The following is a 26,559-nucleotide window of genomic DNA, read 5'->3' as shown; positions in this document are numbered from 1 at the left end:
ATGTTTTTATATGGAATTAGGTCCCTCAAATTCCAGCACAAAAATCTGCTTTCTCTAAGAGGGGCTTGTATTTTGGGAATCAAAGCAGAGTATCACACTGATATGACAAGCGGTTTTTTTTTCTCCCCAGTTGCTGTTAATATGATTATTCAAAAAGATACACATTTTCTACTATTATAGGTTATCAGTGACAGAGTCCTAGCATCTTTCTATGGGCTATAAAGCATTTTTTTTTTCTATCCACAGCCATGGATAGAAATTGCAATTGTTTATGTACAGACTAGTCAATTTCAGAGTAATTTCTTAGGGATTAGATTAATTGGCTTCTGCTTTGTAATTTCAGCAAATGAACAAGAGAAAACAAAGACAGGGTGATATTTCAGCAAAAAGTTATGTATTTGTTTTTACTAGCAACATCTTGCATGGAATTTAAATTGGAGAATGTATTTGGGGCTAATAAAAAGAAAATGGCATGTTGCGGTTTTCTCTTTTGTTCTGTCAGCTAATCAAATTGTTTACTACAGCCACAATGCCAGAAAAGAGAAGTATAAAATGAGTCATTGATTTATCTCTATAAGAGGTATATAGAAATATGAGATATATAGCAAGGAATAAATATAAAAATATAAGATGAGTCCAATGGTGAAGTAAAATAACATTCGAAACTAATACGACCAAAGGAGACCAATAAAATAAAATAAAATAAAATGAACAATTTCTTAAAATACCCCATTTGGGAATTCTAGGAAAGTTGCTAATATATAAGCGGAAAAATTGTCCAGATAATATAGGTAAATGACATTAAATATTTTATTTTAATGTATCTATAAAGGCATCAATATTATGAAACTTTTCAGCAAGTTTGTTGTTCTGTAACCGTAAACATGTAAGTAAAATGCTTTCCCTTCCAAATTCAGATATGTATTTTCCTTTTATTGTTAAAGTTCATGTAAACATTGATATGCATTTTTATAGCATTGCAGCTGCAGTAAACTCTGGCTAACTCATTACAATTCAATCATTGCTGCCCTCTGTAGGAAAAATGTTTTTTTGTTCCTGCTGATTTTATATCTGAGGTCAAATCTCCTAAGTAATTCAACTTCTGATGCCTGTGATTCATCCACTTTTGTGCATTTATTGTAACCTTCCCTGTTTAAATAAAACTGGATATGTGTAAATGTATCCTTTGCATAATGAACCATAATGCATTTTCTGAACATATTGGGAGAGAACTAGGATATCTAGTCATAATCTAGGATATCTGATGATTATCAGGAAAAGGGCATTATCATTTTGGATTGCTTTTAATGCAGTTGATATAAGCTAGTGTTGCATCTAATGTTGGTAATTCTTACAGGACAATAGCATTGGGATAATTAGACTTATCAGTATCAGACTACGTTCAGGAAATACTAATGGATTGGTGATCTTTATTGTATATTGCATGTTTGTCCTTACAAGCAAGCAATGAAGTTTATATTTGAAATCAAATCAAATTGTTAACCGCATATTTTCCTTTGAGGATTTCTTTGTGCAATTATTCCACAGGTCCTAACTCAGCCTCATCTTGTTGCAGTGCGGCTGAGTTTGCTGTCCAGATCATTTTAAACTGTCCAGATCAGTTAAAAATCTAGCATGTGCTTCTATTAGCATGCTAGATGATTGTAAACAATTATTTTCATTGCCACTGAAGTATATCTTTTTAATATCCAGGCAAGTGACTTAATTATCCTAGGTTTCTTAATGTGAGAAAACAAATCCAATTGAATAAAGTTTGTGGCTTGACTTTAAGTACTGCCTATGTTCTACTTTTCATTTTCCCTCCTCTTGAATTAGCATTTTCTACAAGTAGGAAATTCCTTCTTGTGTTTATGAATGAAATAACTCTATTTTTCATAGCAGATACCTCACTGCAGCATTTATTATGTTTTCCTTCTCCTCTTGCAACCATTTAATTCTTCTGAAGAAGTGTTATAATTTGATGAAATGCTGAGTAGCTTAAGTGATGCTGATGAAAAAGTGCTTCTCATACTTTTTGGCGACCTCTCACAGCCTGATGCCCTCCAGAGATGTTAGGACTACAATATTCTATCCAAAAAGTTGGTCATGAATTCTCTGAACCCATCTAGAGAACATCAAGTTTGAGGATTGTGATTTGCACTGGAGTTTCCATGCCAAAAGAAATGGTGACATCTTGTAACAGTTTGAAGATTTCCCATTAACAGTGCATAAAGTGGGAAATTACAAGCTATATTTCTAAATTCTGTCTCTGATGGATTCATGTAATAAGCTGTGTGAGGGATTTCCCCCCCTTATCTGGAAGTAATAAGTGGTTATATAGAGCTTTGGCAGATTTTCATTCCATTTAAAATATTAAATATTACTCCCATAACATCTAACTTTTCTTGCAGGGATTCTACTAAATAAGTTTGCCTGTGACTCACTAATACACAACTTAACAGTGGTGTATTGATCAGAATGTGTTTGAACTATACTCTCAGTTTTGTCACATAAAAATAAGCGGGAGAATCTTTAATTTGACGCTACAAGTTCAGTTGTAGATTTAATTCTTTCCATTGAAGTGAAATTCAGAAAAGAAAACATTCTGAATGTGAGAAAGCAACTACAACTTAAAAATATTAAAATATTGAATTTAAACAAAAGGATACACTCTAAGAAGCGTTAATCCTTTTGACACAAATGCCAAACATTCATCTGAGGGGAAAAAAGCAGAAAGATTAGAATTGCAGAGATAGATTTGAAATTGCAGATAGTGGATTTAAAAAGGAAGCAAAGGATCTGATGTATGTTAGGAGCTATCTAACGGCCTTTGAAGAGTCTTTGAAATTGAGAAATAAACTGAGTTACAAATTCATATACTTGTCCTTTGCCATTTATGAATAATTTGCAATAGTTCAGTTCACTTTCCCATTTTCAAACATAACTTAGTCTTTGACACATTAATCTTTCAATCATATACCTTGCTAGTTCACATCAACTAATATTTGCTGCAAATCAACACAGGATCATCCAAATATAAAAGTAAGACATACGTCCATGATCTCAGCAACATACCTCTACCTTCACCGCAAGCATTCTTTATACGTTTATCTAACAAATATTAGAGCACTTCAATCTTCCAGGATACTTTATTACAGATCTCAAAACAGTCATTTTGGAAAGCAAACTAACAAACAAACTTTAGCTGCACAATTGACCTCAAGACTGCTGAACTCACATGCATTAAAAGGTTTCAAGCTACTTCAGAAAGTCTCAATGAACCAATGGGTTTCTAACATATTACAACTGCTAATTGGTAAAAGTCCTTATAATCTCTCTCACACACGAATGACTTCTGCATAGCTGCCACTTGCCACAAGTGGAACCAAAATCCTGTCCAAAGTCCAAGCATACTTGCACTGTTCTAGGCAAGATAAGGTTTCCTAATCTGGAAATGATATTTGCAATCAGCATGCTATTGCCTGCATCCACCTAACTAGAAAGTGTATGTGGAATAGTGATCTGCACCAACTTCAGTCCTTAGGATACTTTATCCAATTTAGAAGTGAGATGTGGAAACAGGGTGATGGCTAAGAAGGGTTCCCTAGTGTCAAAGTAAATAATATTAGCGTAGAAAAGCAGCTTACTCTGGAATGCCAGTTTTTCCTTTCTCCTCTTTTTTAAAAAAGAATATCTGTTTGATGAAGTGTTCTGGAAAATACAAAAGTTTTTTCTTATGTTAATATGATTGATCTTAATAATGGTAACACCTAGTTTTTATTCAATACATATCTGGGAGTTCACATTCCTCATGGAGCAAGATACTATAAATGCTTTTTATGCTCTCTGAGGTGTAATTTCTTAAGAAATTTATAGCATGAATGAGAACTATCTTCTACGCTTTTACAGTTTAATGTGTTTGATGGTCTAAAGGTCAGTTAGGGTAACTTGAAGTAACTTCATAATTTTATTGTAATGAGTTGCATCAATTTTTTTCTTGGTCCCTCTTGTCCATTCATTTGTGAAATTGTTACAAGGATTATTAATTTCTTGGCACGCACTGCTAAAGTCTAAAATGTTTTTTAATAGCTCTGAACTGGTTGTTGTCATTCTCTCTTAGATTATTAACTGTGGTTCAAAGATACTAATTATGAATGTAAACTCATTTTATATTATAAACTCGTCAACATAGTATAAAGTATAATCATTAATAAAACAATGAGTTTTATTAATGAATATTCTCTAGGTCAGCCCCAGAAAGGGCCAAACTGATACTTAAATTTAACTGTGGACCATAAAGGAATACCTGGCATGCCAATCAGCAGTTAGTGACACACCAGAAGCATTGGAACTGATAATGTTGGTGATGCCTGGAGGGGACACACCAGTGTGTCTTTTGGGGTGGAAGCAACTGACAAAATAGAGGCAGCAGAGATGGATCCTTAACAGAATAACAGAGTTGGAAGAGACCTTGGAGGCCTTCTAGTCCAACTCCTGCTCAGGCAGGAAACCCTATAGCAGTGGTCTCGAACCTATGGCACGTGTGCCAGAGGCGGCACTCGGAGCCCTTTCTGTGGGCACATGTGCCGTCGCCCCATCCTGCCTCCCCCACGGCCCCCTGCCTCCCCCACGGCCCCCTCCTCACCAGCAACCCCCCTAGAGGAGAGGCGCCCCCGGGCACAGCCCACACGGAGCAGCACAGCCAAGGACATAGGCAGGCAGCAGGGACCAAACTCTGCCCTCATGCCCCATAGTGTGCAGATGATGCCGCAGGGTGTGGGTGGAGGGTGTGGCTGCCATGGCACTGCAGGGCTGCCTGGGCGATCTGCGGTGGGCCATGGAGGCGGTGCATGGCCCTGCGGCCGGGCGGCACAGAGGGTGGGCGGAGCAGAGCAGGCAGGGCAGGAGGTGGAGTGGGGATGGGGGGCGGGTTTTGGGCACTCAGTCTCTAAAAGATTCACCATCACTGCCTATCCCATTTCAGACAAATAGTTGTCCAATCTCTTCCTAAAAACCTTCAGTGTTGAACCACCCACAACCTCTGGAGGCAAGGATTTCCACTGATTAATTGTTCTAACTGTCAGGAAGTTTCTCCTTAGTTCTAGGTTGCTGGTTTCCTTAATTAGTTTCCATCTGTTGCTTCTTGTCCTGCCTTCAGGTACTTTGGAAAATAGCTTGACTCCCTCTTCTTTGTGGCAGCCCCTGAGATATTGGAACACTGCTGGCGGCCAAAACTGGATGCAGCATTCCAAACGTGGTCTTACCATCTTCTTGGTGGCAATGACATTTGGCAGCAGAGGATTGATTATTTTTCAAAAAATGCTGGCAGGCTGCACAAGGCTGCCCTGTGGGCCATAGATTGTGCAGGTCTGTTCTAGGTGGTTAGGGCGCTAGGGAGCCTGGGAAGGCCAGCAGGGGCTACAGGCAGGCCCTGGGGAGTGTGGGTGGGCCAGCAAGCAGGTGGGGGGGTGCTATGAATGAGCATATGCTATTGAGTATGAGCAGGTGAGGAGTGCACTATGGAGTATCTTGTACTCCATAGGGGGCTCTTAGCAGAAAACAACATGTTTCTATGAGCAATTTATGATCTTCCCTGTCATCTTTCTCATTTACTTTTGTTGTGGAAAGCCAGGTTACAAACAGAAATAATATGATCACAGTTCGGGTGCCTAAGAGCTTAGGGACACTGCAATTTTACAGACCATTTTAAACAATGCCATTGTTACTAGATATTGTAACTTAAGGACTACCTGTAGTCATTTGGGCTGGACTGATCTAATAAATACTGTCTTCTGAAGAAGGTGGGTGAAATGCAGTAGGACAGACCCAGCCAATTAAACAGCAACCATGATAAAGAACTGATGGTAAAATTCACTGTATTTTGATCCAATTACAACTGCACCAAAATAAAAACTAGGTCTGTTTTGCGACCCTGGCACTTGTCATTCTCTCAGTGACTTGGGTCATGTCTGTGATGGCCATAAACTCCTGAGCTGTCCATCTACTTGGGGGAAAATTTAATTCTCCCAGCCCAACTTCATCCAGAGGGTCTCATATAAAGTAGAGCTTCCAAAAACAATTATGTTCTAAAATGACATTTTTTTATAATCAAGTACTTCATATAGAAAATAGGGACAAAAACATAAGAACATAAGAAGTGTTCTGCTGAATTGGACCCCTTGCCCATCTAATCCAATGCTTTGTTTTCATAGTTCCCAACCAACTTGAAAGGAAGCCTACTAAAGTCCAGCTGATGACCTTCAGAGGCAATGACTTTGCCCTCAAGCTTAATAGCCGTTGTTCCTGGTAACTTCCATGAATTGGTCCAACCCTTTTTTAAGCCACCCAGTTTGTAGTCACTATCACATCTCATGCTAGCCAATTCCAGAGTTGGATTGCACATTCCAGGATTCAGTTTAATTGGTTGGCCTCTGGTTCTAGTATTTTGGGAAAATAACTTTTCCTTGACCATTTTATCCACAGCATATATAATTTTGTTCAAATCAATCGTGTTCTCTCTCATTCACCTTTCTAGACTAAAAGATCCAGCTGAAGAAGAGTCTTGACTCCTTTCCTAATAGCAGAAAGAGCAGAGAGTAGATTGCATTCAGATACCCAGGCCTCAAATTGTTTAGGGCTATAAAGTTAAAACCAGTTCTTTAAACTGCATAGAGAAAATAATTGACAACCAACAATAGGTTTTTCACAACCAGTATAATGTATTCCCTGTACGATCTAATGAAGTCTGGTTGCTTCGTTTTATTCAAATTGAAGTTTCTAGACATTCCTCAAGAGTTGATCCATATTGCAATAATCGAACCAGGATGTAACTATGTCTTGAGTAACTTGCTAGATCTGTCCAATTCAGGAATGGTCATACACTAAATGTAACTGCACACGTATGGTATTTGCGGCCATTCAGTATCATTTGCTGTTGAAGGAGCACTCCCATACTACAGCACAACCCTATCCAGAATAGATTGAATCTCGAACTGAGACTCTGATTTATGTGCGAACATAGCCAATAATGAAGGGTGTGAAATTCCATGAGTGTATAACTAATGTCACAGTCTTAAGCTGATTTCATTATTATTTTGTTTTGGAACTGGAGCTGTTAGGCTTGTTTTGACAGGGAGGGAAAGATTCAATGGTTGACTTTCTACAATGCCTAAGTTTGTTTACTGGAGAGCTAAATAAGGCTTTAGAAGTGGAGAGGAAAGTAATTTAAAAGATGTTCTCATATCTTAGAGTAAGCTTCTAGATTCTCCAAGTGCCTTCCAGATAACTCATAATTCTTCATCTACATGATCTGTAGAAGAATAGGAAGAATGATAAAACTAACAGGAACTAAAGAAAGATGAGAATATTCTTTTAAATCAAAGCTCTATCCAGGTCTTACTATTGATTGCTTTGGTTATAGCTAGGATAATTCATACTCTAAACTAAGTGCATGTTTACACTTTTTGTTATATTTTTTTGTCTAAAGCTAACAAATATATGCAACATCCTTCTAGTTCATATTTAATCACCTGTTCACTAAATGTGTGTCTTCACATTCTTCCAGGAAACTCAAGATGTATTCCCTTCATCCACTTTTATCCTCACAGCTACTTTGTTAGCTAGATTGGCTGAGAGATAATGATCACCTACTGAGATTGTGGAGTTGAAGGTAGACTCAAAAACAGAACTCATTAATTTTGGTTCCACACATTAATTTCGGTTTATCTGCTGCATCAGCTGACATTCAGTCATTGTGCTAATTATAATTGTAATGAGTTTGGTGTAATGTGTGCACTCAAATCTTTGTGGTAGATAAACTGTGATTTATGATTTAGTGTGCCCTATGAACTCAAGCCAATTCTAGTTTGTTTGCTAAAATTCACACATTAATCCTAACTCAACAAACAATATCATACCACAAACTTCTCCGTAGCTGTCCTTGTGTCCCCCTTAGAATAACAGAGTTGGAAGGGATCTTGGAGGTCTTCTACTCCAACCTGCTGCTCAATATACCTATACCTGGACAAATGGTTGTCCAAACTATTCTTAAAAACCTGTAGGAGTATCTACAACTTCTGAAGGAAAGCCATTCCACTGGTTAATTGTTCTCTCAGTCAGGAAATTTCTCCTTAGTTCTAGGTTGCTTCTCTGTTTGATAGTTTCCATCTATTGCTTCTTATCTTGCCTTCAGGTGCTTTGGAGAATAGCTTACTCCCTCTTTTTGTGGCAGCTCCTCAAATATTAGAAGACTGCTATCACATCACCCCTAATCCTTCTTTTCATTAAACGAGACATACCCAATTCCTGCAGCCATTCTTCATATATTTTAGCCTCCAGCCCCCTAATCATTTTTGTAGCTCTTCTCTGCACTCTTTCTAGAGACTCAACATCTTTTTTCTATTGTAGCAACCAAAACTGGATGCAATATTCCATGTGTGGCCTTACCAAGGTATCGTAGAGTGCCCCAACACTTCATGTGATTTTGATTCTGTCCTTCTGTTAATGCAGCCTAGGATTGCTTTGGCTTTTTTTGATGGCTACACCACACTGCTGGCTCCTATTTAAGTGATTATCCACTAGTATTCCAAGATCCCTACTACAGGTAGTCCTCAACTTACAACAGTTCATTTAGTGACCATTCAAAGTTGCAATCTGAAAAAGTGACTTATGACTGTTTTTCACACTTCTGATCATTTCAGCATACCCATGGTCACGTGATCAAAATTCAGATGGTTGGCAATTGATTCATATTTATGACAGTTGCAATGTCCTGGGGTCATGTGATCCCCTTTAGTGATCTTCTGACAAGCAAAATCAATGGGAAAGCCAGATTCACTTAACAACTGTGCTACTAATTTAACAACTGCAATGATTTACTTAACAATAAGAAAAGTCATAAAATGGGGCACAACTCACTTAACAAATGTCTCACTTAGCAACATAAATGTTGGGCTCAATTGTGGTTGTAAGTCGAGGACTACCTGTATTGAGCCAGGTACCACCTATTCTATACCTGTGCATTTTCTTGCCTAAATGTAGAACCTTATTTTTCTCACCACTGAATTTCATTTTATTAGATAGGGCCCAGTGTTTAAATCTGTCGAGATCCTTCTATATCTTGAGTCTAAAGTGTTGGCTATTCCTGCCAGCTTGGTGTTGTCTGCAAATTTGATGAGTTCCCCATCTATCCTCTCATCTAAATCATTGACGAAGATGTTGAAGTGTACTGGACATAAGACAGAGCCTTGGGGTCCATGTAGATGCAGTTCCACTGAGGACTACAGGTTGAGTGCGGTTGGTCAGCCAGTTACGAATCCATCTGGTGATGATGCTGCCTAACCCACATTTTTCTATCTTATCAAGTAGTAGGTTGTGGTCTATTTTATCAAATGCCTTGCTGAAGTAGAAGTAAATTATATTCACAGTATTCCTCTGGTCCATTAATTTTGTCATATCATCAAAGAATGCAATAAGATTTGTCTGGAATGATCTGTTTTTGACAAACCCATGTTGGCTTTTCGTTAGACTTTGTTTGCCTTTAGGTGTTTGCAGATTCATTGCTTGATTGCCTTTTCCAGAATCTTTCCAGTTATTGAGGTCAGACTAATAGGTCTGTAGTTTCCTGGATCTATTCCTCCCCCCCCCTTTTTGAAGATGGGAATTACATCAGCCCTTTTCCAGTCATGTGGTAGTTCCCTGATGCTTCAGGATCTTTGAAAGGTATGGTTCAGTGGTTCTGAGATCATGTCTGCCAGTTCCTTCAGAACCTTTGGGTGTAGTCCATCTGGTTCTGGTGATTTGAACTCATCTAGAATGGACAGGTTCTCAGGTAGAGTGGCTTATAATACAACGGTCTGAATGGCTCCCTAATACAACCCCTATTTTATGTACTGTTTTGTAATGAATCCAGTTGATTTCCCTGATGTGGGGGTTTGGTACTTCTATTGTTTGTTGTTATTTCCTCTCTTTTTTAGTGTTTTACTTCTAATTATTTATATTTGTAAGCCATTTAAAGTAGCAGCTACAATTCAGATGGTCTGTCAGTTGGATTAATTTGCAAAAAGATCAAGGAATAATGAATAACTTAAATAATATAATCAATAGAAAGAAAGCGGGGGAAAAAAAGATCGGCTGCAGAAAACTTTATGGACAATTTCTGCTAGTTTCTGCTTTTACACAAGCCTTTGGCAGATATGCTTGTAGTGACCACATGTTGCCAATAGATGTCACCATTTCCCAAGACTATTTACGGATTGCACAAACTCTCAAGATTGGTTCTTCCCTTCTGGGTTATAACATCAAGAATATACCAGTCTTAAGTGGGACCTTATTTACACCTTCAATTGTGGGAGCCAAATCAGGAACAGGAAGTTTCTCCTTTACTAGTTAAAAGAAAAAAGTATTGTAAAATGTCTGGACAGCTACTTTTAACTCGAGCTGTTGACTGCTTTATTGCTGTTACCTGTACTGCAAAAGTGAACTGTAAAGCAATCCTGCCTAGAATCAAAACCAAAAGTTTGTGTTGCATTATGTACTGAATAAAAAAGGGAGACATATCATAGAAATACTATGTCTTGTATTCACCCACAAAATGAAAATTCTGACTGAATCATTTTAGGATTTATAGTCCACATATCTAGAGGACTCCCAGCTTCACAAATACTGCACCTGTGATGACCCAGGGCCCCGAACGGAGGCAAAGCAATTAGCTGGTCAGAACAATTGTCTTTTTAAGCACTGCCAACGTTCACCCAACAGCCCCCACATATGCTGGCACAAGTTCAATAAAACAGTCAGAGAAGTTTACATGGTTGTTTAAAGTAAAACAGATAACAAGCAAACATATAATCCTTTCAACTCCCAGCTTGCCTGTGAACTGCAAACTGCAAAACTGCAGACAGCAAGGAGAAATCAATAGGAAGCAAACTTGGTCCAAAATACAAAGTGTCCAGGTAGAAGAGCACACTATCTCAAGATTTCACATTTGTTCCCTGCAAATGCCCCACCCCACAGTGTCTCCTTAAATCCTACTCCCCAGGTGTGCCTTGTGCAGTGGGGCGGGATGCTCTCCTCCTGAGCAAGTGAGCTTGCCTCCGTTGTTCCCTCCTCCTCTCTGCTCTCCTTGCTCTGGGATCTGGTGGGGAGGGGCCTTGCTCCTCGCCTGAACTCTGCCTTCCCTGTTCCAAACCCGAAGGGCCCTGGTCTGCCTCAGCCTGCTCCTCCCCATAGTCCTCCGAAGCCACAGACACCCCCTTCTGGCCTCAACAGGGAACTTCATGTCTTCCTCAGAGTCAGGCTCGGATCGAGGATGACAGCACCAGAGTAAAATTCAAAGTATACATTTTCATTTTATTTAGGAAGCGGGTGCAAATGTTAACACCAAATGACTTTTTTCACTGGGTAAGACAGCCTTAAGACTGTTGATCTTTAGCACACCATTAGCTGATTGTATCTGCATACTTGAATAAACTGTTCTGTTTATGATTATATGATTGCAAAATGCAGAAGAACACGTGAAAATCAACATGTAAAATATTCAGTAGATTCTGAGAGCAGTTCACATTATACTAAGCCTAGGTATGTAGAGTAAGCTAGGTTTATTTATGTAGTGCCTTCAAATCAGTCTTGACTCCTGGTATTTTACTGTTAAGATTGTGAGCTGTGGTTTGCCATTGCCTTCTTCCTAGTGCTTACAGAGATCAAGTGGCCAAAAGTCATGCAGTTGGTTGGATGATCTTCCAATTTCTACCATGGTGCACTAACTATTACACCAAACTGGATCTCTAGAGTCATATATGAGAAGCCAAGACAAAGCATAAGGCAATATGTGAACCCAACATAATGTGACTTGTTAGATTCTAGCATACCATTTTATTGATTTATACTGGCACCTGTCTCACCAATGCAATTCGGGGTAGCTAACAAGAATCAAAATACAATATAAATGCATATATATCTCATTCCCACCCACTTAACACAACATGGTTCCCTAACACACCATTAACCAGGAGCATGGGCTCAATTACTCTCCTGGCCCCATGACTGTGAAAACAGGCAGGTCTTCAAGGCTTTGTGTTGTGGGACCAGCTGAAGTTCAGGTGTTATGAGACACCTGAGAACAGGCATTGCTGCTTTTAGAATTAAATATAATGCAAAGTGTTGCATCTTTCATGTATGGAGAAGGTTGGGATGCAAGTGGAATGGTGGACTTTGAGTGGATAGTTGGCCAATCTTTCGAACCCTTTCAAGCTGGAGCTCAATTTGGGGGCAAGGGCAATTGCTTAGGATTCATTTACTTTCTCAGTGCTCAATTTCTGGAATGCTGTTCACCTCAGTTTTGCTCTCTCTTCTGCTAACAAAATATCACTTTTCTGTGCAGGTCCAAAATTGGCAGGGCAGATCAGCTCACAGCTCACTCTGATTAACCAATGACAATGCTCACTTGGATCTAAACTTACTTTTCAATTTTGAAAGGCAGGCATAAGTTTTTCAGAATGAAAAAGTCACACAATCAAGTCCTGCTCAGAAGATACAAAGCTTTGCCAGTATCACCTTATCTCAGCAAAGGGGGCCTTTCCAAGTAAGACAGACAAGGCAAATCAGCCTCTTGCCAAGTCCCTGAGCATCACAATCTTACTTAACAAGAAGTTTCCTATTAGCTGCTGACCTTCAGAATGAGATCTGTAAACACTGGCCACCCTAGCTGAGATAATAGGAATTGTAATCCCCATCTGGAAATCATTGCCTGTGTTAGTGTTATTTCACACTGATTGTCACTTATCTATGTATATGACAGAATTATTTCCAAAAGTTATCTGTCGTTCTACTAAAGCACTCAAAGGGTATGTCTCAATACAGAACTCCAATTAAGAAGTGATTACAGTAACATCAGCCTATTTGTCTGATTTTATCCTAAATATCTAACCACCTTTCTAGCAAAACTCTAATTTTCTTTCTCTTCCTCTCTCATTTGTCCAGAGTAGATGCTCCTGGTCAGCCACCATGGGCTTTTAACTCCACCAGATTTTGTGGCTTGCCTTTTTTCAAATGGGTAAAGTATTTTTCTCTGCTGGTAACTTTGTTTAAAAATATATAATAGTGCTTTTCTGTGCAATGAATGCCATGATTGTTTGCCTTATTAATGGCAAGAAACACAATAATTGCCTTTTCTGGGGGAAACTCTAGACACTTAGAGGTGATTGGCTTATGGTTGTCCAAGTCTCACAATAAAAATGAAACAGGGTTTGAGGAGGCCTTTTAGATGTTTTATGATGTCCAGGATGTAACTGGCATGTCTTTCTCTTTGCAATTCTGTAGTGCTCAGAGAGGATCAGCCATGAATCATAACTTGCCCTTTCTGGCCAATTGATGAGCACAGAGATTGCTCATATGCCACCCAACAAGGGATCCCTTGTCGTACATCTCTAGAGTCACAACAGGAATAAAACAAATTCTTTTCTTTATGAAATCAGGTTTTTCTCCTTTTAAAAAATGGCTTTGGTGTTTGTCTTTAACAGCTTTTAGATAATGCTAATGTCTAATAGTAATGCCAGGAAGCTGGGGTGGGGGTCAAGTCAGACCTCTCTCCAATAAATTTAAACATTACTAAAGGCATAACAGAATAGCCGGACACAATCACAATGCAGCAGTATTCATCAACCCCAAATGGGAGTTCTCCTTTTGCAAAAAACAAACAAATAAAAAAACCCAAAAACCAAACAAACCCTGGCTGTGGCACCCAAGAGCACTATCCAGCTGTGGCTTTATTTTTTGCGGGTTGACTTGATCCACGATCATATCTGTCCCCTATTCCTTTCTTAAAAGTCCCATTAATGAAAATGCACTAATCTCTGCTAGGATATTTTTAGAACATAATGTATTAACTTCACAAATCATGTCAAGAGCAAGACAAACAACCAGGCTTGAATATGGTTGCCTTGAGGGCACCGAGTTCTTTTTCTCTGGAGACTGATCCATAAGAATAGCAGCAGTACAGCAGGATTATTATTATTATGATTACTTTTTTTTTTTTTTTTGGTGACGCAGTTTCCACAATGCTGATCGGGGGAGCTTTGGGGAAAAACAAACTCGCTGCTCTCTTGTTTGTACTCTGTGTGACTGCTACTCGTTTGCCTTTCTCTCCCTTTGGGGGTCAGTCTGCACCACTCACCATTTTGAGAAAGATGACAAAGAAGGCTGAGCCCATGTCTGGGTTCATGCAATACACTGAGTCATAAATGTCAAATTGGTGTCAAATGGGGGACTTCCACACTGGAGGTGGCTGATGGATTGAGGGAAAATTCCACCTCCCACCCTCTCTGTTCTCTGCTCTCCATCCACCCATCTTTTTTGGGGGGGGGGGTTATCGTATTGATGTATTCTCAATATGTTCTTTTTCATTGTTTATTTCATTGTTCTATTATCTTACTTCTGTTCTATTTACATTCTTTTCATGTCTTCCTTTCTTGTTATTGTAAGCCTCCTAGAGTGGTCCCACGGTGAGATAGGCAGCAAAATATATTTAAAGCCCTGATTTACAAACCACAGTGGGTGGATGGGTTCGCACAACATAGTGATATTTCTCACTCGGGACAAAGAATTTTTCAACCAGCCTTGATTAAAGCAAATCATATCTTAATGCAATGTGTGCACGAGAGTGGTGTCTACATAGCTTAACCAATGTTGAGCCACAAAAGAAATCTAAGAATAATGTCAGTTGAAAATGACAGCAATTAAATAGCACAGTTATTCCACTTCAGATGATTTTTTCTGGAGTAAACCTAAAAGCAAGAGGCTAACATCTTGCATTTGAAGCCTAGATGAGAAACATAAACTCAGAGGATAAATCCCAAGAATACAAGATGAAGCAGAATGTTTATATAAAATTCCACAATGGAAACTGGACGTAATTTGATTCAAATAAACAAAATCAACCTCACAGAAATGACAAGGAATTTACTGTAATGCAAAACAAAACAAAACAAAACAAAACCTCTGCATAGACTCCCTGCATGCATATTCATTCAGGATATCCAGATTTTGCAAATGTAGAATAAGAAGATACAGGGATATAAATTACCGTATGTGTCCTTTTCAAACAGCTGGAGGCAGCACAGTGTTTTTGACTGATCAAGAAGGGAGGGAGGACGGAAGGCGGGCCTTGTTCTCCTATCTGAAGAAGGACACAGCCATGCCTTGCTGATGGCTGCTTTTGCTGTCATGGTGTAATGGCATTCTCTTTCTCTCACCTGCAAATCATATCTTTTTCCTTTCCCCACAGGAAGAAGGACGTTGCCGTTGTTGTAAGCACCACCCAAGGCCCAGATCACGATCTTGTGACCACAAGGATGCCGGTTCAAGGACTAATCCCCATGCCCTCATCAGCTCAAATGGGCACTGCATGAATGGTCATTAAACAAGGACCACCAGTATCCATAACGTTGCCATAAGCAGATGCCTTTGCTAAAGCAAGGTGTCTCTGCCTCTCCTGTGGCCTAAGCAAAAATGGCCACAGCAGGCATGCCCAGAGATAGGAGGAGAGGGGGTCAACTCTCAAAGCAACCAAAAACAACCGGTAAGAACTGGAGAGATCCCAACTTTTGAATCTAGTATCAATTTTATCATTCATGAAGTCTGCTGGATTGTATTCACAACCAAAACTATGCATGAAGAAGAAAGAAGAAAAAATTCCAAAGGTGCTTTTTCCCAATGGCATCTGGACTTTCTTGGTTTTCTTTTCTTTTTTCTTTTGAAAGCATTTCACTTCTCATCCAAGAAGCTTCTTCCATTCTAACTGACTGATAGGGAATGGAAGGACTGATATTCCTTGCAGTCGTCTGGTTGTTAGCTCTCCGAGAGTTGTTCAGGCCACTTGGGGGTTTAATCTCTATTCTCAGACCCACCTGAATCAGAGTGTAAATGGGTGTGGAACCTTCTTGGGACGGGATTTATAAGGCAGTCCTTTCAACAGCCTAACAACCAAATGACTGCAAGGAATATAAATCCTTCGATTCCCTACCAATCAGTTAGAACTGAAGAAGCTTCTAGGATAAGAAGTCAAATGTTTGCAAGAGAAAAAAAAGGAAAAAACCCAAAGAAAGTCCAGTTGCCTTTTGGAAAAAGCATCTTTGGGACAACCGTGACCTGGATGACTGAGAATCCCCAAAGACAAAAGAGAAAAGGCTGTTTGAAAACCGGAACACTAAAAACTTTATTATTTCAAAATATTTTTAAACAGCACACCAGGTGTCAGTGATTGTAGCAAGGAACGTCATCAACATTCTGAATTGGGTGAAAATTTTGTAATTTTCTGCATGCTGCTCTCGGATGCTGCCGGTCACAAAGGCAGAGGTTGACTCAGTGCCAGCTCTTGCTGTTTCTTTTCAACACCTGCTAAGAATGGAACTTGTCCATTATTGATTGCTGTCTTGCGTTTCATCCCGTGTCCTTCCTCTGATCCTGCTGCCTGGTAGGTGAATTATTTTTGGACATGGTCTTGCACTTTTTCAAAAGAGCACTAGACTTTTGTTTAGATATCGCCTAGAATGGATGACGTGCACTCACAATCTATTAGTTGGGCAACTTAAGAGGTGAAAGGGGCCATTTCCTTGGTCATTGACGGTGATTTTCCAACTTCAGGCTATGCTTGGTTGTAGGGGGAAACGAAGTTTGGGCAATCCACCCATCACTTCCCTAAAATTGTCTCTCATTAAAACAATCATCCTACTCATGGAGATATTCTATCAGAGATAGAATAGGCGACCAGGGCAGCAAAATATCATGTCATTATCCTGTTCCATGCACTCAAGGTCTGATACCCAAAGAAAATAAATTACGACTTTCTCAGCAAATGCAGCAGGCAAAATTTCTGTTTTTTCTTAAAAAAAAAAAAAAAAGTTACGCCACTAAGGATTGTATCAGTTTCCTGAGAGGAAACTCGTTAAGCTTCTGACTCATTGAACTCAGTGAGAGTTATTTTGGAAGGAAATACTCAGTGCCAAAGGACCTCCACTCACATTGTAATAATTTTTCCAAAGTTCCTCTTCTTAATTCTCTCTAGGGATTGGCTTTTGGAAAATCCTTTAAATAGGGAGAAGGAATTGTGAGGAGAGATGAATCTGACTTGCCAGTAGTGTCCATTTTGTTGCTTGAAGAACATGATGCAACACAGTTTGAAAGCTGGTTATAGGCTTAATAATAAGAGTGTTGGAACAGAACAGATTCAGATCATAGTAATACCAAGAAAACATGAACCAGTCACCATCTCTAAATCCAGATTACCAGTAAAAACTGCTGTATTTACAGAGTACCTTGTAAAAGATATTATCTTTCCTGGAGGAATGGCAAGGTAATCAATCATTAAAGTCAACCTTGATTAAATAAATTTAGAATTAATCATGTTAACGTGAGGAAATCTACACATTTTGTTGATCCCTTTTTTCCAGAGGTATAATTAAGACATTAGAATAGAACAGAATAACAGAGTTGGAAGGGACCTTGGAGGTCTTCTAGTCCAACCCCCTTCTCAGGCAGGAAACCCTGTACCATTTCAGACAAATGGTTGTCCAATCTCTTCTTAAAAACTTCCAGGATTGGAACATTCACAACTTCTGGTGGTTAGAAAAATGCCCCTGTCCACCAATCATATGATGATCTTAAAACTTCACTGATTTCTGTATTGAACAACCATTTCACTGTTGGGTTGCCATATGGAGGACTTTGTTGAAATTTAGATTGCATATACTGTATTGGGGGTAATTTAGTGCTACCATTTCTGTGGTGAAAAAAAATCTTTCATTAAATGCCAACAAAAGGATACAGAAGACTTGTACTCTGTAATCCCATCTAATGGTCATTAGGACTTTGGAAACCCAGATCTGATTGCTTTATCTTGAAGTTTCTCAAGCCAGAGACGATTACAACACCCGGAAACTGAACAGGCATCAAATCCTAGCCATATATACACAGGGTGGATGGGAGAGAAATAGGCGGGATGATACAGAAGATTGAAAGGTGAAAGTCCACATTGGAAGAAGTGACAAGGGTCAAAGCAAACTTGCTTTCTGGAGAAGAATGTGGAGCTATAAAGTAGGCTGCTTTTTTTTTTTAAGTAGAGAGTAGTTCTTGATAAAATATTTAAGTGTTCCATGAACTGATTGTCTCCAAGGTCAAGGCTGGGAGTTACATTTCTTAAGAGCAGCTACCAAAAGGGCTCAATGTTCATCTTACCAGAAAAGGAGTTCAGTTATTCAGATTGCTCCTAATGCTATTCATTTATATTTATATTCTATAGGATAGAGAAGAGGTAGGATGAACACTTTGGCAGAATGTTAGGAGGCAAATAGTCAGTGGATTTTGAAGTGATGTCCTAGCCTGTAAATGGCTACAGCAATACTGTTAAAATCTTCCATATTCATATACTTAAAAAATTAAAACCCTAAAGAGACTTCATAAAGTCACCCAAGACCAGTCTGTCTGCTGAGTGCAGCACTACTTATTTCTACTGAATGCTCAAAGATTAATTATTTCTGAATCTTTGTTTTGAGAAAGAAATATACTTATAAAGCTCCTAAATTTTATGCTTCTTTTAAGCATTCTATGCCATATTTTTTTCTCCTTTCATAAGTCCATTGTTTATATAGACAAGAACAAAATAAGTTTAGCTGCTTCAGCATTGCATTTCCAACTACAGAATCAACTGCCTCAATAGGTAGGCAATAGTGTTTTTTCATTCCAAGGGAACTTACAAGTATATAATAATATTTCTATTTGGTATAAGCTTATGTCTGGGGCAGGGATGTCTAATTTTGGCAACTTTAAGACTTGTGAGTTTAAACTCCCAGAATTCCCCAGGCAGCAGAGGTGGCTGAGGAATTCTGGGAGTTGAAGTCCATAGGTCTTAAAGTTGCCAAGGTTGGACAGCCGTGATCTAAGGATAATGCAATATTCATTTTCCTGCACAACAATGGCCATTTAAGGAAGGCTGGACTGAGAGAACGACTGGTTCAAAGTTACTTGGTGAGCTTCCATGGCTAAAGGCAGACTAGAATCTAAACCTGTAGTCCAGCACCTTAACTATCATACCACCCTGCCTCTTAGTATAGAATGATGACTACCATAACCTCTAAACTTGTAGTAGTTGTAGGGCTGATGGAGACAATATTCATAGTGGGTTCTATTGCATTACATGTTTTGGGGAGGGAGGGACTGATCCTCCCCACTTCTCCACCCAATTCATCTATTGTGCTTAGAGTATCACTGAACATCCACAAAACTCCTAAAACCTGAGATTATATATATATGATATATTAGAACAAATGCAGAAATTCTCTGTGCCAGATTTATAGAAGAGAACAATGTGTATTTGTATAACTCTCTCATGTCTATTTGTGGTGGTTTAATAATAGGCATGGGGAAATGTGAATATTTGTAACAGGTGAATCAAAAGAGAAAGTGTATCCTTGCTCCCTGCAATAAAAAGGGAGTATATCGAGGTAAATGCACTTTGTTCCAATTCTAAAAAGAAATGGGCTTGGTTTCTAAAGCCAGCTTGATAACCCTTGATTTGCTTTAAATCAAAACGTGCAATAACTTTTATTCATGACTCAAGTTGGAATTCTGAAGAGAATATAAACATCCCAAGTTTATTTCACATCAACTACTGTGGTCATACGACCACATCCCTTTTTTATGTGTGAATTGTGAAATATTCTTCTGATTTTCTTCTTTCTTACTTCTTATGTCATACTTTTCTGTGACAAAGAACTGTGTCAGTCTATATGGCGAACAATTTTCTTCTATCCATGAGACAATTGGTCATAAACCATGTATAATCATCAGACATTTCAAAATCTTCTCTTGGAGGTGACCTGATTGGACTTTGGGGCTTCCAGTTAGATCAGTGGTTCTCAACCTGTGGGTCAGGACCCCATTTGGGGTCGAACGACCATTTCGCCAAACAACGCAGTCCGCCATTTTTTCCCCCTTTTCCTTAGCTGTGCTACTCCCTTTTATTCTATTGGCTTTTGAAAGCCAATAGAATAGACTCTCTTGAATAGAGTCTAATTCTATTGGCTTTCAAAAGCCAATAGGAATTGTCCAGGCGGTCTCTGCCCTGCTGAGCCCGCCAAAAGTCCCATTCTGCAAACGGTGCTGCACCAGTTGAGTAGTCCTCGACTTACGACCGGTTGGGGGTCGCGGGATTAAAAAGGTTGAGAACCACTGAGTTAGATTCTGAGCTTCCTTTTTGTTCTGTATCTGTTGGCTTGAGAGATGACTTCTCTACTTCTAAGAGACTCTCCTGGTGGCCATGGATGAATTGACCTGTCTAGAAGGTTTGTTCATTACTGCTCTTTTGAAAAATATTGTTTGCATTTTCTTTGCAAGTCATGGGCACATTCATTCACAGTATGCCTGCAAAAAAAAATATCATCAGGTCTTATGGCAGTAGTATTTAATATTCTGTATGGAACTGAAATCTCCCAAAGCTCTACTATCACTTCCACCATTACATCCAAATAAAGAAGAATGTACAACATGAATCCATCAGATGCAACATCTGGAAAAAGAATTTATAGTTTCCCGTTGTATGCACAGTTAATGAAAAATTCTCCAAATCAACACAAGCATCACCGTTTCTTTTTGACATATGACAGATTCTAGTCTTACATTACAAATCACCTTTCCCCAGCCTTCTGCTTTCCAAATGAGTTCAAACTCGAAGTCTCCAGATTTCATGGCCGGTATTCAGTGGTGGGATTCAGCCGGCTCGCACCAATTCAGCAGAACTGGTAGCTAATTTTTTGTTGCCCAGACCCAGAATGGATTTCCAGAAGCGGCATCCACACAGAGAACCGGTTGTTCCACATATCTGAATCCCACCACTGCCTGTATTGTAGTTAGGAATGTTGCAGTGAAATCCTTGGTGCTCTCTGAGCTTGGTTGTTTGCTTGTGTGCCAATGATGTTACCTAGTTGGGCAACAAAACAAATATCTGCCAGCAAGCAGTCAGGCTCAGAGAGCACCAAGGTCTCCACAGTTCAACTTTGAGCTACAGATATTCCTTCTATTGGAATGTTGTAGCCTCTGGAGGGCATCAGGTTGAGAGAAATTGCCCAAAAGGATGCAAGTGTGAGGCACTCTGCTCTCTCATCAGCACCACTGGCTGAATAAAACGATTTAAAGTTAAGCTAACATTTCATTAAAATTACAATACATCTCCATCTCTGAGAAATAAGAATTAAATGTTATAAGAGGAGAAGGAAAACATAGCATATGATGCAGTGGGATACATGTGAGCTATTTCACGACTTGTAGAAATACTCCATTTAAGAGGAGAGAAAATGTAAAACAGAACGTAGGTCAGACTTAAAGTCAAGTCACAAACTAGAGTAAATTAGATTTGTCTTCTCAGTCTAAGGAACTTCAGATCCCTGTAAGTAACTTGCCTGGATATTAGATATATACCTTAGCAAAAACAAAAGTATTTTTTAAACATCATCCAGCACATGAATAGAAGCACAACACTTTAAACTGTCACATGATCTGGACAGCAAGCTCAGTGCCACACTGAAGCAAGATGAGGGTGGGTTAGGACTTGCAAAATAATTGCACAAGGAAATTCTCAAGGGGAAATATGCAGCCAGTAACTTAATTTAATTTCAATAATTAATTTCCTGTTCCTTCCTTTGGAAAGGCAACAATAAAAAATAGAGATGGAGTGGACACTTATTATTAATGATTATATAACGTGGCATGAATATATAGATAAAATTTATCCATTAAGTGAGGTATCTTTTGTGATCCCTCTGTCTTCCACAGGGGAGCTCCACTGATCTTTTTATTTTTTAGTAGATACAACTTTCTTCCAGGAAAGACTCTTAACTTGCAATTGCCTTTCCTTGTTCATGGAATTTTATGGAGGGAAGCAGCATAACCTACTGCAATATTTCTAATAATGCTTTTTCTTACTACTTCTTGTCTGTTATAGAAAATGGAGAATATCAGAGTTGTAAGGGACCTTGGAGACTTTCTAGCCCAACCTCCTGCTCAAGCAGGAGACTCTATGCCACTTCAGACAAGTGGTTGTTCAATCTCTTCTTTAAAACTTCCACAACTTCTGAAGGCAAGCCCTTCCACCGATTAATAGTTCAGATGAAGCCAGTACAAGAAGCAATGGATGAATAACTATACCATGTCTTTTGATTTGTAACATCAGGAGCTCTTCTCTGGAGATACTCATGCATAAGATTGCAAAATCAATATATTGATCCCCAAACAAGAAAACCAATATTTTGTTATTAATCTGGGCATTTCAGAGGCATATGCAGACAATGGAAATGCTCTTTGTTTTAACAACAACCACTTATTAGCTGGGTTAGGAAACCATAAATACAAACAGGCAACCTGTCTGGGAACACCCATGTCCCTGAAGACACCAGCTTTGGTACCTAGCAGACCCCTGGCTACACCTGCCTAAAGTTTTAATAATTTGTATTTGTTTTAAAGCAAAACATGCAAGAAGCTTCAAAGCACCTGGATCGACAAGCCTTGAGGCTTCCTAATATTATGAGGAAATAAAAATAGTAGGCAGCTGCCTCCCAGGTCTTTGTTTGGAAGGGTGTGCCTCTCTTTCCAGAAAAATAAGAGAAAGAATTGGATAGAGAGAACAGGAAGGGAAACAATGATTTTATCTTCCATTAAAAGGATATTTGGTAATCTTTCCATGGCAAACATACAGTTAATGTTAAGCCCCCTTCAGGGCACCAAGACAGGCTTTCTTAATCTCAGAACGCCCGATTGGCTGAAAGGAATCACCTCACTGCCCATGCACAGCTTCTGACACTGTGATTCTAGACATCTTCCTTTGGCTCTAACCTTTCTGGTTTCAGGGAGACTTTGTTCTAGATAAGGGCACACCCATAGCTTGACTCTTTGGCTGGATTCTCTCATCAGGCTTAGCCAAAGTAGGTTTCTGTTGGCTTTGGCTCAGCTTATTGTGGAAGTTCAGGCAAAGATGCCTTATAAACCATGGCTCAACGCGTTGCATGTACCCAGCCATTTATAGCTTACCTGGGAAATGGATAAAACAAACAATACCTCAAGCACTGTGTTTTGTCATCTCTGTTTATTTAGGAAGATTGGAATTGTGGAGATGATATTTTTGGATTTCTGAAAAGAGAACAAAAAGAAGTGTGGATATTCTTTGTTAAGTTGAAGTGAAGGAATCTTACTGTTTTAGCGGTGTATAATGAAACATATAACAATCCTCAGAAAGATTTTAAGCAGACTAAAACCAAGGTTGCTACTTGAGATTTTTCTTTGCTGCTCTGCAAAGGCCAGGGTGTATATGTGATGAGGTCTGAAAAGAGACCTCTTGCAGCTCTTCAGTATTTTTAAATGCAATGGTTACCAGTGTTAGCCATTCCTCTCTTGCTAAAGCATTGATTGCTAAATGCAATCTTGAGACAAGGTACATACAAGTGTATTTTTCACCCAAAGTGCTGCCTGGTTTTGTGCACATGTGACCTTTTTAAAGGGACCTGACAGAAACTGCTAACTGAATTCGCATACAGTTGGAATGCCAGAAATTATTTTAGCATCATTAAATCAACATCATTTGTATACAGAGCAGATATCTCAGGTTAGTGAGTCACACTTCCTGGTTGAATACCTCAGGTTATGCTCAGAATACTAGGTGTGGGCAGGCTAAACTCTGCCAATGTAGGTTTGTTTTTTTCCTTTTTATTGATGCAACGTGAACAAACCTCCTTATTCAAGTGGCTGATGTTTTTACTGGCAGATATAACCATTGTGTTATCAGCTGACGTTAGCGGGAGCCAAAGGGGCAGGGCCTGTAGTCCACGCTTCTGCTGAAATGGACTGTGATCTAAGACAACTTATGCAATCACAAAAAGGTTAGTCTTTAGATGCCGCAGGTTGCTTTGTTGTATTTGCAGATGTGGTTGGCTCACCTCTGTGTTGCGAAATGCTTTTTTGCAGATCAAGCTGTTGCTAATGGTAGAACAAACTGGGTCTTTTCCTTGGTCAGGTGGCAATTCTTTTTGACATCTCTTAAGAAAATCAGCAACCTCTTCTTGGCTAATTCTGGTACATCAGCTTAATGGTCATATGAAAAGGAAGGGAGGAGAATCCTCAGTATCTCTTGTGATAGCTGAGTTGGACAAATAATAGTATTACTATTTGCAGGTCTTGCAGGTTTTTTTTGGTTTTCCTTATGCCAACCCTTTTTTTTTTAATGAATCAGGGTTTTTTTTAGTTGAAGATGAGTCTGAACGTCTTACGTTCTTGGAGCTTTGTTTCTGAGCCAAGTGGATCTTGCTGGACCACAATTCCCAGCAGCTGGACCCAGCCTAACCAGTAGCGAAGAATACATGGAGGTGCAGTTCAGCAACTGCAGGACGGCCACAAGGGTCCGTGCATCTGACCTGAAACTAGTTTTAGATTTTTCATTTCCGAAGGCAAAGAAGGTATATTTAGTGGGAGAAAGTCTTATTTTGCAGTGAGGCTTATTTCTCTGTAAACTCACAAAATATTGTACTGCAGAATACCAACTTCTACCCACTTCCCAAATTTCCCTTCAAATAATAACTTTAGCTAACACGGAGGCTGAAAGGGTGAAGCAGACCCAGAAAAAGAATTGAGGTGATGGATACTGCAGCTAATGAACTATCCCTAAGTTTTTATTTTTATTCTAATTGAAGAAAAGTAAACTACCGTAACAACAAGGCAGCCGATTTAAAGGTAGCAGGACGATCATTAAAATAGGACTACCATCTCTGGCTTCCAAAATTCAGAAGACAATTATATAGAACTATAGAGGAAAAAAAATAACTATTGATATCTAACGGAGTGGCTTTTCTGGGTATTTATAGATGTGGCACCTGCTCCCAATCAAATAGAGCTTCACTGGGGTCATCTGACCCCACAATCATGGATAAGCAATGCAGACTAAATGAAGTGTTGTATGAACATACCCATTTTATTATTTAGCTGTGAGTAAACATGTTTAGAATAGTGTCGGTACAAGTCTCTCTTTCCCTTAAAGAATCAAGGATGTTTGGAGTTCCTACACCAACTGTAGGACATGACCGGGCTGAGCCTGAGGACAGGTCAAATGTGTCCTCTGCTCCCACAAGACATCTAAGTTCAGCCCTCCATGAATTCTGTTGACTCTTAATCTGGTGCCAATTTGCCTTGAACTGTTAGTAGATCAGATTCTTGTGTATAGGTTGCATGAAATAAACGGGTAGCACTTTGAGGTAAACTCCTGTTCTTGGTTACTTGCTCCTGATACCAATCCCTGCAACGAAGAAGGGGAATTTGTATGTGATAGGATCACAGAGAGAGAAATAGAGCAGCCTAACTATAATGCTTTTCTCTGTTATATCTAATTAACTGATTAAAATTTCAAAAAAATGGTTCCCAGGTCATGCAAACAAATAAATTAAGGGCTTGACACTGAAGAACAATCAATCTTGTGCAGAAATCGTAATTGGGGGGGGGGGAAGGAGGGTTATGTAGTTCTGGAAATTCAGGCAAATTAGGAACCGAAATGGTATGTTTGAGGTGAAATGTATTACACAAAGAGGCAAACAAAAGTGGTGGATGTGGTTTGGGAATGACCTCGTTTGCAGTGGCCAGCTAGAAAAGTAAAGAAAGGAGATTATTGTGCATGATAATTAACTCTGGAAGCCTGCCAGGTTTGGTCTCCAATTACTTCTAAAGCTTTCACCAAGTTTCTTTGGTAAATACATTAACTTGATGGGTTGGAATGAGCTGGCATTTCCACAGGGAGATTCTTTCTATTTGGATTATCCGCAGATAATTTTCAATTGATTAAAGAAGTTCTTCACTGGCTAGTCCCTACCCACCTTCTGCTTGTGAAAGTTTTCCTTTGATTGGATTTCCTTCTTGTAGCCTCGTTTTTCTCAGTCTATGTTGGGGTGAGAAGAGGGGGTCAAGAAGTTTTAGGGTACAATAAAATTCTTTCTTTGGACCACTGGAAATCATCCAACGTGGAGCTTTTTTGATTTTAGAAGGTTTACCAATATGTCTTTGTATCTAATCAGTGTATTGTCAAGCATAATTCTCTCCCCCCAGTCCTTTCTATTCAAAGAAAGAAAAATTCCTTTTGAAATAACTTACAAGAATGAAGAGAACATTGGATAAATTCTCACGGATGAAATGCAAGTCATTTCGTGCTGAAGTATTCTTTGTGATGGTTTACTTGCCTTCTATTAAATGCCAAGAGAAGCCACTATGAGAACCACAGGTCATCCTTGACTTACAGCCACAGTACAGCCCAAAATTTCCATTGTTAAACAGGCATTTGCTAAGTGAGTTTTGCCCCCTTTTTACAACCTTTCTTGCCACAGTTGTTAAGCCGATCACTGCAGTGAATCATGTGGTCATTAAGTGACTCCGGCTTCCCCCTTTGACTTTGTCGGAAGCCAGCTGAGAAGGTTGCAAATGATGGTCACGTGACCATGGGATAGTTCAACTGTCATAAATACACACCAGTTGCCACACACCTGAATT

The sequence above is a fragment of the Crotalus tigris genome, unplaced genomic scaffold (genome assembly GCF_016545835.1).
Source record: "Crotalus tigris isolate CLP2741 ecotype Arizona unplaced genomic scaffold, ASM1654583v1 scf7180000023636.1099087, whole genome shotgun sequence".
NCBI lineage: Eukaryota > Metazoa > Chordata > Lepidosauria > Squamata > Viperidae > Crotalus > Crotalus tigris.
The sequence above is the reverse complement of the archived record's forward strand: the minus strand, read 5'-3'. Positions refer to the sequence as shown.